Below are 18,717 nucleotides of genomic sequence, written 5' to 3'. Positions count from 1 at the left end.
TACAGAATTGGCATCTGCAGGGAAAGGACTTTGCAGTAAAGGACAACTTATTGTATTTCCAAGAACGATTATACCTACCCAGCACAGATTTACAGAAAAAAGTAATCTCTTGTTATCACGATTCTTTAATGGAAGGACATCCCTGTATGGCCAAGACCTCAGAAAAGATCAAGCGCTACTTCTGGTGGCCGTCTTGGAAAAAAGATATCAGAGACTTTATAATGTCCTGTGGAGTATGCGCCCAAAACAAGAGTCAAAAGGAAAGACCAGCAGGCCTCTCACGCCCTATTGACATCCCACCTCGCCCTTGGCATACGCTTTCTATGGACTTCATCACCGATCTACCTCCATGCTCCGGATACAATACGATTCTAGTAATCGTGGACTTATTCTCCAAGATGGCGCATTTCATTCCGCTCAAAGGCTTGCCAACAGCAGCAACTCTGGCCCGAGAATTTCTCGAAAACATCGTCCGACTGCACGGTTTTCCTTCGGTTCTAAGTTCGGATCGAGGTAGTCAATTTATTTCTCATTTTTGGCGAAGTTGCTGTCGGTCGGCTCAAATTGATGTGAGACTATCGACCAGTCACCACCCTCAGACCGACGGACAAACCGAGAGGACCAATCAAACTCTGGAACAGTATTTACGCTGCATGCTGCAACAAACTGAAAAAACTTGGAAAGACATCCTTTGGATAGCCGAATATGCCTACAATAACTCTGTCCATTCGGGAACTGGGAAAACCCTGTTTTTTCTTTTGTACGGCAGTCACCCTCGAACCTCAGAGTTGGATCCCCTCCAAGATCTTGAAACACCAGCAGTAGACTACCTGCATTCTACAATCACCCAAGCCTTTAAGGAAGCTGTTTCTCACCTTCAAAGGGCTAAAGAACAATACAAGAAAGGAGCAGATCAACATCGGAAGGAAGCCCCTCAATATCAAGTAGGGGATCAAGTCTGGTTATCCACCAAATATCTACCTCTAAAAGGGCCACGCACATTCAACCCAAGATACCTTGGTCCCTATTCCATCACTACCATAGTAAACCCAGTAGCGGTCAAGTTGGACTTGCCCCCGCACATGAAGATACATCCGGTCTTCTACGTCTCTCTATTAAAACCCGTGCAACCTCAAACCCGACTAACTAAATCTCCAAAACCTATCCTAGTTGATGGAGAACTCGAGTTTGAAGTCAAAAGCATTCTGGACTCCAAGATCTCCAAATCTAAACTATTTTACCTAATTGACTGGAAAGGCTACGGCCCCCAAGAGAGATCCTGGGAACCTGCTGAATATGTCCACGCTCCTCGCCTGATCAAAAGATTTCACCGAACATTTCCTGACAAGCCAAAACCCCCGGAGAAGCCCGGTTTGGGAGGGGCCTTGAGGGGGGGTACTGTCATGGTCTCTGCTTCCAAAAGGTCAGGGTTTTCCCAACTCCCTTGGAAGCAGATCCATAACCCAGGTTCCGAGTGCCAACCAGTCCCAATTGGGACCTTTCGGACCCAGTCCTGGCGCCAGTGGCACCAGGCTCATAAATATGCCCAGTCCCAGCGCTGGAAGCGCCGGGCTCATAATGCTTGGGTGGACTTACCTGCAGCAGACCATGCTGCTTACTTGCCTGCCAGTTGAGCCTCTGATCCTCTTCTGTTTGGAACTACTTTTCCTGTTGGGTGGGGCAGGAGCCACTCCCTAGATTCAGAACACTGGAACTCTTCTGGAAAGCAGGAACTCTTTTCTTACCTAGGCGTGGCTGTGGAAGGAGACACCTAAGCACTACAGGAGGCTATTTAAACCACACCCGATGGATGAATCTTGCTTTGCGTTATTCTGCATCCTCTGCAGCAAAACGCTCATCGTGTCTTCTGCATCTGATCCTGGGCCTAAGGAAAAAGGCTTACCATCCTGAATCCAGTCTTCAGCAACACCTATAAAGACAAGAAAGAACAGGTTAGCATTACGGTCTTCAGTGACAGCTCTTCACTTACCTGGTCCATCGGTTGTCACCAACGCCTCGCGCTACATTCCGGCATCTGAAAGACAAAGGCTTACCTACTCTTCGTGCGCTCCGGAGGTCTTCACACTGCATCCCGCATCTGAAAGACAAAACAAGGTGCGTTTAAAGACATTGGGGAACTTTAATACTCACGTGCCATTACTCCTTTCCACATCTAACCCAGTGGGTATTCCGGCACCCTGCAGCCGCTCCGAACTTGTACCTGCAAAATAAAAAGACAGTTAGAGCGCATCGTGAAGCAGGCAACAAGCGCTTACTTACGTGCTTCCAGGCGCTTCTATTCATCACACGGGCTCCATCTTCAACTCACTTCAGCCCGGCATCCGCCATCGCCGGAACCCTGCAAAACAAGAAACATCATTACTAAAGACTTTAAAGACATTAGAATTACTCGAAACTTACCGTTCGTGCAGTAAACGACGGACAGCAGTCCTCTGAAGTCAAGAGGCCTGCTCCCCTTATCCAGTGAAGAAACTGGTTACAGCACCCTGCCCCGAGGCAGATGGAGAGCACGGCGTTCACTTACCTAAGGTGAGAGCGTTAACCTTTGGGGTTCTACAGGAGAAGAGAAAGGGAAGAAGAGAGAGACATTCAATAACCCAGTTCCTTAATCCCATATTTTCTATCTGCAGACATCTTACCCTTCAAGTCAGACATACAGTGCACAGAGGTCCAGCCCAAAGAGCCAGCCGTGTGTTACACATCACCTTTGCAGATACGGTATACGCCCAGTCAAGACCGGCGCCTCTACGGGAATCAGGTGAGCGTTACAGTATGCCGGCATCAAAGAATCGTTTCCTAATATATATAGCGGCAGGTTCTAAGCCCAGAATGTAAAGCATAGGTGACAGCGGGCAGCCCTGCCTGGTGCCCCTTTGGATATCCCACAGTGCCGACACCACCTTGCCCGTTTTTACCCTTGCCCCCGGTGCATTGTAGAGCAGCTTGATCCATCTTATAAATTGCTCACCTAGCCCAAATTGGCCTACGGTAGTGATCAGCCACTCCCAATATATGGAATCAAACGCCTTTATGGCGCCTAACGAGATCACGGCGTAGTTTCCCGGTTCCCCTGTCGTCTGTGCAATAATATGTTGTAGCCTGCGCAGATTGCCCACCGTGTTCCTTCCTGGCACAAACCCATTCTGATCCTCATGCACTATGGACGCTATTACCTTCGAGAGACGTTTAGCCAGTATGGTCGTAAGGATCTTAACGTCGTAATTTAACATGGCTATCGGTCTATATGAGCTACACTCATCTGTGGGCTTCCCCGGTTTTGGGATCGGGACAACCAGGGTTTCCCTCATGCTCTTCGGTAATATCCCAGTATTGTAAGACTCTTGGAACACTTCATGTAGGACTCGAGCCAATTCTGAGCTGTATATCTCCCCGGAGTTTTGCAGGTGGCCATCGATTGTATCGCCTCTTTCACATCTTCGACTGTCAGTTCCACGCCCAGCATTTCCCCCTGGGATGCGTCTAGTGAGGGCAACCTTATCTCATCCAGTGTGTCTTGTATGGTTTCTTGGGGGACCTGCTCCTTGTGGCTAGACAGCTGAGAGTACAAAGCCCTAAACGCATCATTTATCGCTGAGTGGCATGTATAGCTCCCGTGTCGTCTTTAACGACTGTCGTCAGGTGCCTTGGGTTTTCCTTCTTGCATAGCCATGACAGCAGTCTGCCCGCTTTGTCCCCTTCTGCATGAGTTCTAGTAATTTTAGCAATATAGTCACATTTTTATAATCTATCCCAGGCATTTCTGCACTCCTCTCTAACACCCGCCAGTTCCTGCTCTGCCTCCTTAGTCTTCTGGCCCAGGGCTTCCAGCTGCTGGATCTTCTTTTCTCCCATTTCTAGTTCTCCCCTGAGCAATCTCCTGATTCCCCCTGCGCTGGCAATAGCTTCTCCTCTGACTACGACCTTCAAAGCCTCCCATATCAAGTCCCATCCCTTGACACTCCCCACATTAATTTCTACATACTCCTCAATTTTGCACCTGATGTCTTCTGTGAAAGCAGTGTCTGTGAGGGCATCTGTCGGCATATGCCACAGTGGTATGGGTGGTCTGGGTCCCTTCATTCTCCATTCCATTACCAAGGGTGTGTGGTCTGAGATCGATCTGCCAAGGTAGGATATCGATTCAATCTGTGGGAGGTGTATTTTATCGATCAGCAAATAATCGATCCTAGTGTATAGGTTGTTGGGTGAGGAATAAAAGGAGTACTCTTCATCTGTTGGGTGCATTTCCTGCCATACCTCCGCCAGGTCCAAGTTCCTTATTACCTCGTCTAATGGAGAGGAGGACCGGTGCGGCTCTTGCGGTGGGTGTTTGGACCTGTCTAGTATGGGGTCCCGAACACAGTTAAAGTCTCCACCCCAAATAAAAAAGCTCCCCCGATAGGCCGCCAACTTTGCGCTCAGTTTAGCTAGGTATGCTGCCGTTCCGTGGTTGGGGAGGTATGAGTTTACTATGCATATTTCTAACTGTTCAATACTCCCCCCCAATATTAGGCATCTCCCTTCCAGGTCTGCCTCTATGGATAGGAGCCTAAAGGGCATTGTCCCTGGGCGTATTTAGAGTAGGGGGCGCCAAACCCCTGCCCTCCCCAACGGCCTATCACTCTATCGTTCCCATGGGCGGAAAGGTGGGTCTCTTGCAACATGGCAATGGAGATTTTTTCCTGCCCAGGTACGATTTAATCCTGTTTCTCCGCATGTAGGTGACCATTCCCCTGACCGTCCACGTCATTATTTTTATATCACCCACCATTATCATGCGTCCCCATCCCACGCTGTTTGTTTGGGTTCTTATTTCTTTCACCTCTCCCTTCCCTTCACCCCCTTCTCATTGGCCGCAGCATTACCTCCGGTAGGTGGTTCGTAGTCCTCCGTCAAGCGTCTCTTGAAGACCATAGAATGATATAGTGAACAAAAAAGGCTTAACAAACTGCACTGAATATGTGCAGTGTACCCTTAGTATTGCCGCACTCCAGATGCAGCGCTCGAGCGCCCTCGCACCGCAGTGGCCCATCCAGGTCGTTGTGTGCGAGTCTGTTCAGTGTCAGTAACGTGCCGGCTCCTAAACGTTCTTGGGGTGGGTTGTTCCCAGGTGAAGCGCCTGGGTCTTCGTCCCTTTGTGAAGGTCCCAAATCGGTTTGCCTTAAAGTGATGAATGTTGTGCTTGCCCTATTGAGGTTTCTTGTCGTGCAATCCTTAGGTTCCCTTCTCCTCCATCTTTCTATTCCTGGCCCGCCCGGCCCGGGTGTCACCATCTTCCCCTTGGTCCAGATAGTTGTGTTCCATCCACATCCTGGCCGCTGCTGGTGTCTCCAGAAGACCGGTCTCCCTTTGTAAATCACCTTAAGTCTGGATGGGTACAGCAGCATGTATTTAAGCTGTAGCTGAGTCGTGCCTTAATGGACACGAAGGAGTTCCTCGCCCTTTGGACCAGTGGTGTATAATCCGGGTATATGGGTATGTTGGAGTTATCGCGGTGGATCTCCCCACCTTCTCTTGAAAATCTCAGGATGGTTTCTCTGTCTTGTAAATTGAGAATATTGGCTATTATGGGGCGGGGGTAGGAGCCGGGCGGTGTTTTTTTTTGCAGGGACCTGTGGGCTCTCTCCACCACGAATCCTTGTGAGAGCTTTTCCGCCCCTATTTCCTGCAGTATCAGACTTTTGACGAACTCAGTGGGGTCCGGGCCCTCCATCGCTTCAGGGATCCCCAATAAGCGTACGTTGTGGCGCCAAGCGCGCCCTTCAGCGTCCTCGGCCCTGGCCTCCAGTGCCTCATTCCTTCTGTCCAGCTCTGTTAGTCTCTTTTCAAGATCACTAGTAGTGTCCATTGTCACGTTCAGGTCCTTCTCTGTGGTCGTAACTCTCTCAGTAAGGTTACAAAAGTCTTGTCTCATCAGTTGCATGTCTGACTTGACCTCACCTATCTAGGTGTCAATAAAAGTTCTCAGAGCGGCAATTGCTTCCAGCACTTGATTGTCTTTAGGCTCAGCCTCTTTAGCTGGGTCGGGTGGTTGTGGTGTATCACATTTCAGTTGCCCCTTGAGCGTGGCCGCGCTAAAAGATTCCATGATTGTGGTCTTGTCTCTGCTTTTCCCTCTGGTTTGGGACATCCCATTGCAGTCGGTCAGCCTCTTTCAGTCACGGGTAGCAGGCCGCCAGTCGCGTTTGGGTGTGCTTAAGTGATGGGCTGTTCCTCATTACTAATTAAGCTGGGTCTGCCACCAGGTCCAGATTGTGTGTGATCCGTAAGATGGCACAGGGAGAAATGTCAAGGCCACTGTGCGGTCGTCCCGCTTCTGCGTCGTCTGTATGCGCTGCTTTGGTCCCCCTCGGGTTGATCTCGGTAGCAGGGCGGCTTGGTTACCCGGGCACGCCCCGGTTCCCTCTGTGCGAATTGGTTCCGTGGGGACCTGTGGAAGATCCGACTCAGGGGGCCCAGGCTCTGTTTCCGTTCGCCTGCTCCTCGTGGTGGCAGCCACGCTTACCTTGCCTGGGGAGCTCTGTGTAATACGCCCCCTCTTCCAACCACCGCGTGGCTCCGTCGGGTCTGGGGCGTCCAGGTCTCTTTTGGACTCCTTCGTCTTCCGGGCGCTGCTGGAGGGTGCCTCCAAGCAGCTCGGTTTGTCTGCGCTGCTCTCCACTCTGGTCCCAATGCCGGGTGTCCACTGCCCCTGCTGCCCTCGTCGCGCTCCTCCTCTGCGGATATAGCCGACTGTGGCTGAGCAGCCCCGGGCAAGGCCCCCCACTGCAGGTCCACCGCAGTCACACTGATGGTCGCAATAAATGTCTTCCGCTGGCCCGCCGCCGCTTGTGTGTGTTTATCCTGCTTCTGGTGCTCCAGTTGCCGTTGATGGGACAAGGTCGGCTCAGTCACATGCAGCCATCCGGGTACGTCGAGAGCTTAATGCAGGCCTTTCCCCCACCGCTTGCTGTGCCTCTTCTCGGGCCGCCATTTTCTCTGTCCCCCGGGGTACCCCAGGGCTCCTTAACAGCATTCACGCCCCTCACTACACTAAATGGTCTAATCATGACTATGGTCTCTAACCCATCAATAAGGAAGGGAGGTTCCTCTTTGTTCGGGGCTTGTATTGATACAGGGAATAGGCTTAAACTCATACAGAGGGGTATACCACCATCACTCTTAATGGTTGTGGTGGCGCTCCATGAGCGATCTCACTTGCAGGGAAGACTAGCTCTGCCTGGGAATCGGTCTGCTCCAATTAGCACTGAGCGAGGTGTGTGAGGCAGAGTTGCATACTTGCCTCATACCTCTTCAATCTCTACTTGGCAGACCTGACTAGCTGCTTCTATAAGTGCGGGCTGACAAGCCGTAAGATCGGTTTAGAGCGGATAAACTGGTTGGCCTATGCGGATGACATTGTGTTGCTTGACTACACCCCTGTAGGCCTCCATCACCTGCTGGGTGCCTTGGAGGTGTATGCAAGCAGCAATGACCTGAAAATAAACCCCTCTAAGTCATAAATCCTAGTCTTTAAACATCCATTAAAAAAGACCCTCGCCCATTCAATTGGAGACTCTCTGGCAACACAATAATTGTAGTCAGTGAAGTCACGTATTTGTGGTTCAGAATGAGATCTTTTCCATCTGAGACACACACAAATACAACCATTGAAAGCAAACTACTCCAACTAAGCTGCTAAATGAAGAAATTGAACCATGATTACTGCACATTTTCTCTGGCACCTCTAATCAAATTTTACACTTAATTTATGGTCAAGATGCTAGTCCAACAAGTAGAACATTAAATTGGACTAGAATAGAGGGCAAGTTATGGATACATGCCCTAATACTTCCCCAAAGTCTGCCCATGGCCTGTTTTAGATGTGAACTAGGTATGCAATCTATGCTTTCACATGTCCAGTGGAAAATAATATCATTGTACAGGCTCATCCCTAAACCCATGGCGAATTCCCTGTACGAAGATATAAATAGCACTTGCACCACAAATTCAAATGAATATCTGTGAAATTTAAGATCATATGCTTTGAAAATACTTCAGGATTGTAACGGCATAGAAGGCGATCTAATACACAACCCTATGCATGTGAAAAAACATTTTAAAAGAATGCACTGGATACGCACAATAACAGAAATGCGCACTGCCACATTACACCAGTCCCCGTCTCTATGTGATAAACCACAGGGCCTCTTGTTGGGATACTTAAAACGCTTTCCAAACTCCAAATGTAGAAACAACTTCCTCAGGTTTTGTTTAACTCTCATTCCAGCCAGAGAAATTCTTTTAGTGAGACACACGGACCAATATGCTAACAATATATGCACAATCGTGAATGTCTAAGCACGCAAACGCTTAGACATATCACGATGAATTGTTGTGGGACTCGGAGTACAAGAATTCAAAAATGTGCAAAATGTGTGGATCATGATTGGTGGATTGAAACAGCTTCTTTCTGGAAACAAATATGTTCGGGCATGAAACACTGGTAACATGGAAAGTTGTGAGTCTGTTGAAAGAGTTGCCATGTTTTTAAGAAACTCACAAATCACAGCTTTCTGTTTTGTGTTAAGAATTGTAATGTATTGTGAAAAGTCACAAGTTCGGCTAAAAAACAACCAATAAAAAAAAAAAAAAAGATTGATGCATTGGCTGACTCCAAGGGAGTTTAGAGCGTTAGGGAGGTTGCCTGTAGGTCAGAGGGATCATTGAATCCTAAGGTAAGGTCGCCTAAGAGGATTAATTTCGAGGACGGCTTGAGGCTTTGTCCTAAGGTGAGAAGGTCTTCCTCAAAGGTTAGGTTGGTGCCAGGTCGGCGGTAGACAAGGTGGATCATGATCCTGTTGGTGGGGGAGGTGGTCAGTTTCACAGATAGGATATTGCAGTGTTCGTTGAGTGGGTGTGGAAGGGCCTGATGCCAAGGTGGTTTTTAACTATCAGTGCCACTCTACCCCCACTGGTTTTCTGTCTGTCACTTCTAAAGATGGTGTAGCCTGACGGGATGGCTAAGGACAGGGCTGGGCCTGGCGCTGGGTGCAGCCAAGTTTCAGTAACAGCGAGTGTGTCCAAGTTCCCTTCTATTAAGAGGTCATGGATGTCAAGCCCGTGGGCAGGTAAGGAGCGGGCATTGATCAGGGCTAGTTTGAGTGATGTCCTTGAGGTTAAATCAGATGTGAGTTTGGTCTGCACTTTGGGAGGTGGAGCAGAATGGGTATTGTTGACACCGAAAGTTCTCGTTGTGGTTTTGTCATTATTTTTGGCATTATTAACATGGCGCAAGGTCTTCTTGGCTGCAGCAGTTCTAGCCTCATAGAGTCTCACTAACAACAGCATTACTGGCATTACTAGTAAGGCATAGGGTTTCATTAGCAGTAACATGACTAGTGGGGCATAGGGTCTCACTAGCAGAAACATTCTTAGTCTGGCATAAGGTCTAACTAGCATCATCATTACTGGCAACACTAGTAAGGCATAGGGTCTTATTAACAGCAACATTCTTAGCATTACTAGTAGGGCAAAGGGTCTCAATAGCAACAACATTACTGGCATCAATAGCATGGTGTCAAGTGTTACTGGTCACATTTCTAATAACCGTTATGATTGCAGCATATCCATGGCAGTGATCAGTACGGTTCGCCACAGATTGCAGGAGGTTGACTTTGAAGGGGGTATTTCCTCCATGATGTACAGTGGCAGGTGGGGAGGAGGCAGGTGCATATTGGGTGCTGTTGGAGACAGTGTTCATATGAACATCCCGACTCGTCACAGGCACTGCGTGAGTGTTCTTGTGGCCTCGACGAGGGGTGGACAACTTGGTGCTTGATGGGTGATTGAGTTGGTGCATGGTGGAGTACTTGTTTGTAGGGTGGGCGATCAGCTGGGTTACTGCTTGGCAGTGACTCATTGCGTGATTGTGGGTACCTATGCTCAAGACGGCTCCTCCACCCAAGGAGAGCCAGTGAGCTGGGTACTGCAGGCGCGTTCTGGTGCACAAGTGTCAGTTCCTTAGATGAATTGCGGGGCTGATAGTACAGGTGGCTATGGGTTGGGAAGACATATTACTACACTGATTGTAGTTGTCCGCCGCAGTCGTGGGTGATCTTAGTGGGACCATTTGCTGGGTTAACGGACGAGTTGGTGCCTGTACCAACGTACTGATTGGCTCTAAAGGCAATGCTCAGTGCTTGTAGCAGGGAGCAGTTGGAGCTGCATGGGCTAGCTTAGGGGTAGTGGCTATTGATTGTTCTAAGGTACGCTTCCTGACATGTCAGTTTCATGCTTTTCTTGCATCTTGGATTTTGATTACTGCACTGTTATTACTGCTACTGGCCAGTCATTCAGTTTGGTTTGAAACCACTAGGGCCTCTCCTCTGCACTCGGCAGGAGGTTAACAGAGAGCTGCCGGAGGGTTTTTTGGTTACCGTTGCTGGCTCTTGTGAACCGGCAGGTGACCAGCCCATCTTATTCCAATAACGCAACCCCCATGGTAAGATGTGGAAGGCAATGCAATGCAGAATTCATCCAACCCATTCAGACAGTGGCATCACTAGGGGGGGTCCAAGGGGTGCAGACAGCACTGGGTGACACCATTTCATGGGGTGACACCATAACAAAATGTATGATTTCGGGTTTTGTCATGGGACTTTGTGCGTGTATTTCTGTATGTGAGCATCACTTTCTTGGGCTCTCATCCAACAATCTGTCCCACAGTCTACATACACAATAACATGAAGTTCCACACACTCTGGGTTGCATAACCAGCCAAACACCCTCTCCTCCTGCTGGGAAGAATTTCCAAAGCAAGTCTGTTCGTCCCAAGGCCAGTTCGGAGCTGTCAAGAAGACATTATCTCTGAACAAAGATCTATACAAATGCACCTGAGGACTTCACACTAATACATTTGTTTTGTTGCCAGTCAGAGCCCAGGCATGCCTCTCATTTTCTGTGCTGGAAATTAATTTTTTATTCTTTAATGAATAATAACAGAGGACAGAAAAGAAATAGTCGTCTGAAAATGTTTTGTTATGTAGAACTTTACACAGCTACAAGTAACCGGGCCCACCCAGCTGGCAGCCGCCCAGGCCCAGACTATCTGGAGGCCTCACGGGCTGGCATGCACCAGGCAGGGCACAATTGCTATTATGTAGCAAATGATCAGCCCATCCCGGAAACAAGTGGCCACCACCACCATTTAGTGTTATGTTGCGGGTGTGTGCACATGCCTAAAAGCAACTCTCAGCCACTTTCTGGGGCGTCTAGGTCTCTGGGATATGGATGCAAGTGGGGGGCACTCGTGGAAGAATCCCCCCATCCCCTGGCAGAGATCCCTGCCTTCCTGCAGTGTGGCTGGGGTACGAGCATGGCTCTGCAGGTTGCTGGAGGAGGGGGACCTGGACAAGGAGCCAGCAGGGACACTATCAGTGCAGTGAGCATGCCCTGACACTTTATATATGGCTATGCTTCACTGCTTTTGTATTCTATGCTGTGCCAAGCTATGCTGTACTATGTTATGTTTTAGCATGTTATAGCTTTATATGATATACTATGCTATGCTATTCTATTTATTGCTATACTGCACTTTGCACTTTTTCCCTGGAGAGAATGCTGCTTAAAGTTTAACCTGCCCCAGGGTAAATTAGGCAGGATGCTGTACCCACTGTAAATGTGTGTTAATTGAAGGTGCTGCTGTTCTGTTCCATGTTGAAAGTTTCTTATGTTTTTGCACTGGGTCTCCTATAGCACATCTCTACCATGTTCATGGCTTCTTGGCACTTATGGACCTCTCCAATAGATAGGGGTGTGCAGTTGTAGAGATGGGGGTTAGTGCGGGGGGAGGTGGATGTCAGGGACCTGAGCTGTGGGTGTGCTTCTAGGGGTCTTTGGGCGCAAGGATCGTTTGGACGGCTTGTGGTACCTCGGCATGTGTGATATGAATTGCCAGGTCATGTGGTGGGTAAAAGGCAGTGGGCCTCATTACGACCCTGGCGGAAATCGAAAAACGATGGCGGAAATGCAATACCGCCATCGAATAGCGCTCGGTGCGATCATGACCCGTAACCGCAAAGTACGATGCCATTAGCGACACCGTAGTGAACGCCAACGCTAACTGCACCAAGTACGCGCGCGCGCGCCATGCCAAACCGTAATTACCACCGTGGCGCAACGGTACGCGAATTCTGACCCTAGCGGACATGCACCTAACGCCATCAAGCACGGCGGAAAGTACCATTCCGCCATGGTGAGAAGTACGGCATCGCGAACCAACCGTAAACGGCCCTACTGAGTGCCTGTACACCGCTCCCTGGCCACATTGTACAACTCCCCGTAGGTGCAATGAAGTCACACAATGCAACCAGTGAAATGTACTAGTCATCCATGCCTGCCAACGAACAAATGAATCTCAAGAGGGGCCAATGGGAGCTGCAGGGCACAGATGGCACGAATACAGAAGCTATACAAATGGACATGACCTCAGTCTCCCACCAAGAAACGCACGCAAACACAGGCACCTGTGACCAGCAATATTCCGATAATCACATCATTCCACCAATCCACCTGGCTGACCGGCATCTGTTACACAAAAGCTAATCCCCCGCCCCTGAGCATGACATCATCAAAACAGTCATATTGGCAGCCCTTATCCCTGACCTCACTGGGCTTCGTAGGCAAACGCGCCCAGCACAGTACCACGCAACTATACTCCGAAGCTGGAACCCAATGCAGATCTCCTCACAATACATCGCTCCCCAAATAGGAATATGCCACATCACTTGCAAAGAAGAACGCTACACGGTTCATATCAGAATAGAAATTTAATGCACAACAAATTCACCAAGCCCATACAGCCATTAGGCCATGAACTCCAAAATACATTTCACCATTGTGGGCTGCATCCGCAATAAATGACCAGCTACTTCTTGTGTGACGCCCTGTTCCTTCATGGTACACAGGGGCTACATTCTCGTACGAAAAGGCAACATGGAAGCGCCTAGAACCACAGGGCCGTCCCAATAGGGAGGCACTAGTCCAGCTGAAAGGCCGACATGTTGCTCCTAGCCACTAGTACTGCGTAAGGGCATGTGGCCCATTGGCGATCGTCCCATAAGATCGTAATGCTGCTCCACTGATTAACACGAAGCAGCAGGTGTCGGGAGTAAAATCCATCTGCAGGAGTGGCATACAGATGGCAGTGGCAAAAGGGGAGGAGATACCTGTCAACCAAATGAAATGAAAAAGAATAGTATGGCCATCAGAACTACATTTGAATTACTCACTTCAATGATCACACCAAATCCACAGCCATATGCATGCTAGCCCACTCCAAAGGATCATCACCACCCAAAAACCACTTGCGAATCATAACTATCTATATCGAGGTGAAAACACTATCACAAACGAGTGTACCTGTGCATGCGTCTGTTAAAACAGAATCCATCAGATGGGATTGGTAACGTGCATAGACACAAGTGTCTGAAGGCGCGTCGAGACAGGGAGGGTTCAACAAGGGCAGATAGACGATGGTCCCACTATGGCAGCTCTGCATCACATAGCGCAGGGGAAGTGGACAGATTCCAAGAAGCCCTGTACATGGCAAACTCTGTATCAAATCATCTGTCCATGCATCCATACATCATTCCCTCATCCCGTAATGAAAACGCCTGTTTCCATACTCACATAACATGTGAAATTTCCATTGAGTCTGTGCGTTATGCAGCCTGCAAAATCCACTGTGCCCCAGCCCGTAATTCCAGTGTTGTGAAGTAACATGTATTTGGGAACGTCCGGCCTCATCGCCCACTTCGCTATTGCGCATCCCAAACTATTCATATCAATCATTGCATCCTCGCCATGGCCCCTGTCCCAAGGACATTGAACAATAGAACGTTATATTTGCAGTCAGACCTGTGGGCATCTCCTCGCCGCTAGCTGAACACCGAAAGCGCCGCCCTTCGAATTCCTCATTTGCAACATCACGTCGAAAAGGCATCTGTGGCCGCTTGAAATCACAAATTAATCCATCTAGTGCGGCTGTGTGTGAAAATGGCAACTGCCTTCACTCACAAATGGGACGCCCCGCCCGTCGGTGAACCTTGGTACAGTGTTGCATGAGGGTCCACCGTTACTCGAGTACTACGTTCCACTGACCCTTCACAAGTCTGTTCGCGACTGCAAAGATAGTATGTGAAACAATGGGACCATAGCCGAATGAACATATCAACCAATGTTACACTGCCATCGGGTACAAATACATGATTGTAATAGCAAGATGCCATTCGTCGAATTGCAGCGTTGTGTGCGGGACGTGCTCGCCCAAAGGGGAGAGCAGCTTGCACAGGTGGAATGAATCACCACAGGTGGAGGCCATACAGCCTGAAAACACATAAATTGCACACCCAGTCTCCTCCCACAACCACACCCACTCCGAAATGCTACCGGCAGGACTAGCTATGTTGGCCCTGGGGGACCTGATAGCACTGCAAGTACTCCAACTTCAAGAAGAAGACGAACACCAACTACAACCGGCCGCACGGAGGAGACGCAGGAGGAGGAGGAGGGCAAGGCAGGGCCAGCAAGGGCCGCCAGCACAGCCACTACCACCACGCAGGCAGCCCGCAATCCCACGCCTCCGAGCACATCCGTTCAACCTCACTGATGAGCAGATCCACACCCTCTACCGTTTGGACCGGGACACCATAACCGCCATTGTGGACATGACACAGGCTGACCTTGTCAGCATGATAGATAGCCCAACCGCCATCCCACCCCTACTGAAGGTGGTGTCTGTACTCCACTTCCTGGCCACAGGCACCTACCAGCACACAGTCGGACAGTTGCATGGCATATCACAGCCACTGTTCTCACGGACACTATTGCAAGTGCTCGATGCCCTCCTGCAGCACGCAGACGACTACATCTCTCTACCACGCTCGGAGCAGGAAATTACCAACACAAAAGTGGGATTCCATGCACTTGCCGGCATACCGGGTTGCATTGGTGCCATCGACTGCACCCATGTGGAATTGGTCGTCCCACATGCCATGGAGGCCCAGTACCGCAACCGAAAACAATTTCATTCTCTGAATGTACAAATGGTGTGTGACTCCAACAGGATCATTACACATTGTTGTGCCCGATTCCCTGGATCAACCCATGATTCTATGGTCTTGAGGAACTCTACAATACCACGCTACATGGAGCGACACGCAGGGAACAGATCCTGGCTACTCGGTGAGTCTCATTTAATGCATGATGATGTGGGGTATGTGATGCGGCAATGACCTGGCAGGAAGGGGGGGGGTGCGTACGTAGCAATGGCATTCCTCAAAATTCGTTTATTGTCCACATACAGGTGATGCCGGGTATCCACTGAAGAGATGGCTCCTCACACCAGTCCGGAACCCACGGGACCAGCATGAGGAGGACTACAACCATGCCCACTCACGTACCCGTGTAGTCATAGAACAGGCATTCGGCCTACTGAAGACTCGTTTCCGCTGCCTCAGCAGGTCTGGCGGGGCACTCCTGTACCGCCATGTGAAGGTTGCAAAGATGGTGATGGCATGTTTCATGCTACACAACATGTGCGTACGTAGAAATGTGCCCATGCCCCCTGACGCAGAACTGCAAGCACCTGAAGATGGTCATGATGAGGGTGGGGATGTGGCAGCACCTCAAGGAGTCTGCGAGGCACAGGAGGGCCGTGACATTCGTCAGCATCTCATAGATGCATGCTTCTAGCACTCACGCCTGGTGGCTGATACATGGACACGGGACTCGTGGCACTGTGTGTGTCTGGAACATGCACAATATGGACTGTACGCCTATAATGGCCTCGTACACAAAGATCAATGTCCACACATCTCATTGGATGATCGTGCATTGTTTATGGCATATGTGATATCATGTTAAACACCCTATCGACCCGCCACCCAAGTGAGCCCAACACACCCCCTCCACCCTCCTACCTCCCCCCCGAACACCAGTGTCCAAAGATGCTCATTGTCAGTGGCCAGTCGCTATTGCAAGCCCCCTCTGCGGGTATCAGGGGCACCCCTGCCTGTGGAGCGCAGGTTCCTCCCAGATCTACGTTGGGGGCTGCCCTGGACGGAACTTGCAACGGATGATGTCTCTGCCTGCTCACGTCCATGCATGTCCCTAAGGGTTTGCGAGAGCTCAGTGAGCACACGGCGCACTGCGGCAAGTTCGGCACATACGTCTTTGGACGTCGCATGCAGTTCCCCCCTCAGGCTCTCGGTGCTTCTCTCCATTTGTACTCTCAGGCTCTCGGTGCTACTCTCCATTTGTGCCCTTAGTGTCTCTGTACTTCTCTCCATTTCTGCCCTAAGTGTCTCAGTTGATGTTTCTATGTCTACCTTAGTGCCCCCACATTAATCGGCATGGTCCTTGAGGAGCGTGGCCAGTTGCTGCTGTTGCACGATTACCTGGTCGAGGGACTGTTGCCTCTGCTGGGCCATGGCCATTTGCGGTGGTGTCACAGAGTGGCTGATCACCTCATGTTGCCTTGCCACAGGGCTTGTGGGGGATGGCCAGTCGTCGTCTTGTGGGTGCCCCTGCGTGGTATCCTCATGGTGTACGGGATGGAACAGACAGGGGGATTGAGACAGGTCATGGATGGATCTAACTTCGACATCCCCGTTTTCTGTGTCGGAGCATGCTGCCATTAATGCAGTGTCACCTATGGTGCTGCTGCCACCAGAAGCAGTGCCTACTGTGGCATCCATTGGGGGGACCTGTGGTGGTGGTGTTGTGGGCATGCTGGCTGCTGGGGTGCCTGTTGGAGTTCCCTCCTCTGTGCTGCCACTTGATTTGTGCTGCTTCCGTGTCTTGATGCGTGCAGCTGAGGTGGAGGGTCTTTGGCCGTTGGTCTTGGCCCTCTTTGCAGGTGTGCTGGTAGGGGTGTCCTGGAGCTCGTCGTTTGGATCGGACCCTGTGGTGGAGTAAAGGAGGGCGAGCGTTATTAATGGGTCTGTGGGAATTGGAATGGCAATGTATCACATGCATTGGGGTGGTACCTGAGGGTGATTTGGGTCGGGGCCTTGGAGGTGGTTTCATTTGTGTGTGGAGTGAGGGTGCAGTTGTTTGGCAGCCTGCAGTTAGGGTGTGCCTGCTGCACGTGTAGAGGGTGTTTTTAGGATTTTTAATTATTTATGTATTTGATGTGAGTTTTAAAGTGTGCTATCAGGCCTATGTATGTGGACGTTCTCCTGGACATGTGTTACTGTTGCACTATGTGGGCACGTGGTAATTCACATGATTGGACATTGTGGTTTTGGCATTGTTTTATTTGGGACACCTACCTGATTCTTCGGATGTCTGCACTCCTTTCTCCATCCCTCCGACTCCCTCTATGCTCTCCATTCCAATGGTGGAGGCACAGATTTCTTCCCAGGGGGTCAACTTGATGGGTGATTCCGATCCTCCCCCGGTAGCTGTGGCAATGTTGCGGTTGGCAGAAAGTATGCTACGGACGCGTATCCGCAGGTCGTCCCATCGCTTTCTGCATTGCTGTGGGTTGCGGGGTGCGGTCCCCACCGCACTTACCCGCTGTGACACAAGGGCCCATATGGCCTTCTTGTTCGCAAGTGCCGTCCTGGTCATTTGCGTGGAGAAGACGGCGGCAGCATTCTCCTGGAGGGTCTCTGTGAGCACGGTGAATTCCTCACGGGAGAAGTGGACCTGCCGCTTGCGGTCGCACGCTTTCTTCGCTACTTTTCCCATTTTTCTTGGTTTCACTAGGGTGGATGACGGGTTGGGATGTGTCTCAGGGTAGTATTTTTAATGGTTGTGTGGAATTTGTGGTTTTATAGGTGTACGGCGTGATGTTTCCTGTTCCGGGACCATGCTTTTACTTCCGTTTCCGTATATTTACGGTCACCGTACTTTCCGGTTGGCGCTCACTGCGGTGTCCGCTAAGATGGGTGGCGGTATTGCATCTAGGGCGCCGTACGGCGGCGGTGTGGGCCGTTTTGGGGTCATTTCCGCCATCGCGGACTTTGCACTTCCGCCATGGCGTGGTGCTCGTGCCCGATGGGTCGGAATGAGCCGCACTTTGCTCCATCGTGCAATGGCGGAAACGCTATTTACGCTATGGCGGTCCGGTTGGTTGATTTCCGCCAGGGTCGTAATGAGGCCCAGTGTTAGTGCTGATGATGACTTCTTCTCAACGTTTGCCCCATTCAACACCTCTCAGACCAACCTCTCTTTATGTGGGTGCTTAAAGTGCTGTTCTGCGCTGATTTTTGTCATTCATCTCTAAGATGCATTTGGAATGCACAACAAGGGCTCTGTTATCATTGCTGTCCTGGGATATCTGTCTCTCTGCACAGAGAAAATGGAGTCTTGAGAGGGGGTCCATCAGCCAACTTAGTGGACATCAAAGCGGCTCTGGTTAGCTCCTCTGGGTTTACCCAAGTGGTGTCCACTAGAGTTCTGCTGGCCCCAATGTCCCTAATGGCAAAGGTGCCTACACCATCCACCAAGGCACCATCCTTAAAGTAATGCTTTGTGTTATCAGGGATGGAGAAAAATGCCTCAGCTACTCTCGGTTCTCAGAATCTCAGGGAAACTAAGACGACTACTGCTCCTATCCCGCAGGGTACGGAATCAGAAGAGAAGGATGTCCCTGTAAGTATTTCTTCCTCAGTTTTATTTGTGTCGGAAGAGGCTGTCTGTTCCTTT

At 50.2% G+C, this 18,717-nt stretch overlaps 1 protein-coding gene across 10 annotated transcripts in view; it reads left to right on the top strand.

The window, feature by feature from the left end:
* The window catches only part of SNED1 (sushi, nidogen and EGF like domains 1), a 3,218,914-nt gene that overhangs the window by 2,938,742 nt on the left and 261,455 nt on the right, over positions 1 to 18,717 (top strand). The window contains exon 19 of one of the 10 annotated variants that reach the window (XR_011276039.1): positions 18,554 to 18,663. The exons of the other annotated variants lie outside the window; for them this stretch is intronic. The gene's annotated coding sequence lies outside the window, so the exon portion shown is untranslated. The remainder of the gene's footprint in view (positions 1 to 18,553; positions 18,664 to 18,717) is intronic. 10 annotated transcript variants of the gene reach the window in all.

This window comes from Ambystoma mexicanum, chromosome 10, assembly GCF_040938575.1.
Source record: "Ambystoma mexicanum isolate Mex_15411 chromosome 10, UKY_AmexF1_1, whole genome shotgun sequence".
Classification (NCBI taxonomy): domain Eukaryota; kingdom Metazoa; phylum Chordata; class Amphibia; order Caudata; family Ambystomatidae; genus Ambystoma; species Ambystoma mexicanum.
Note: the sequence above shows the minus strand (reverse complement) of the source record. Positions and strands in the feature narration are given on the sequence as shown.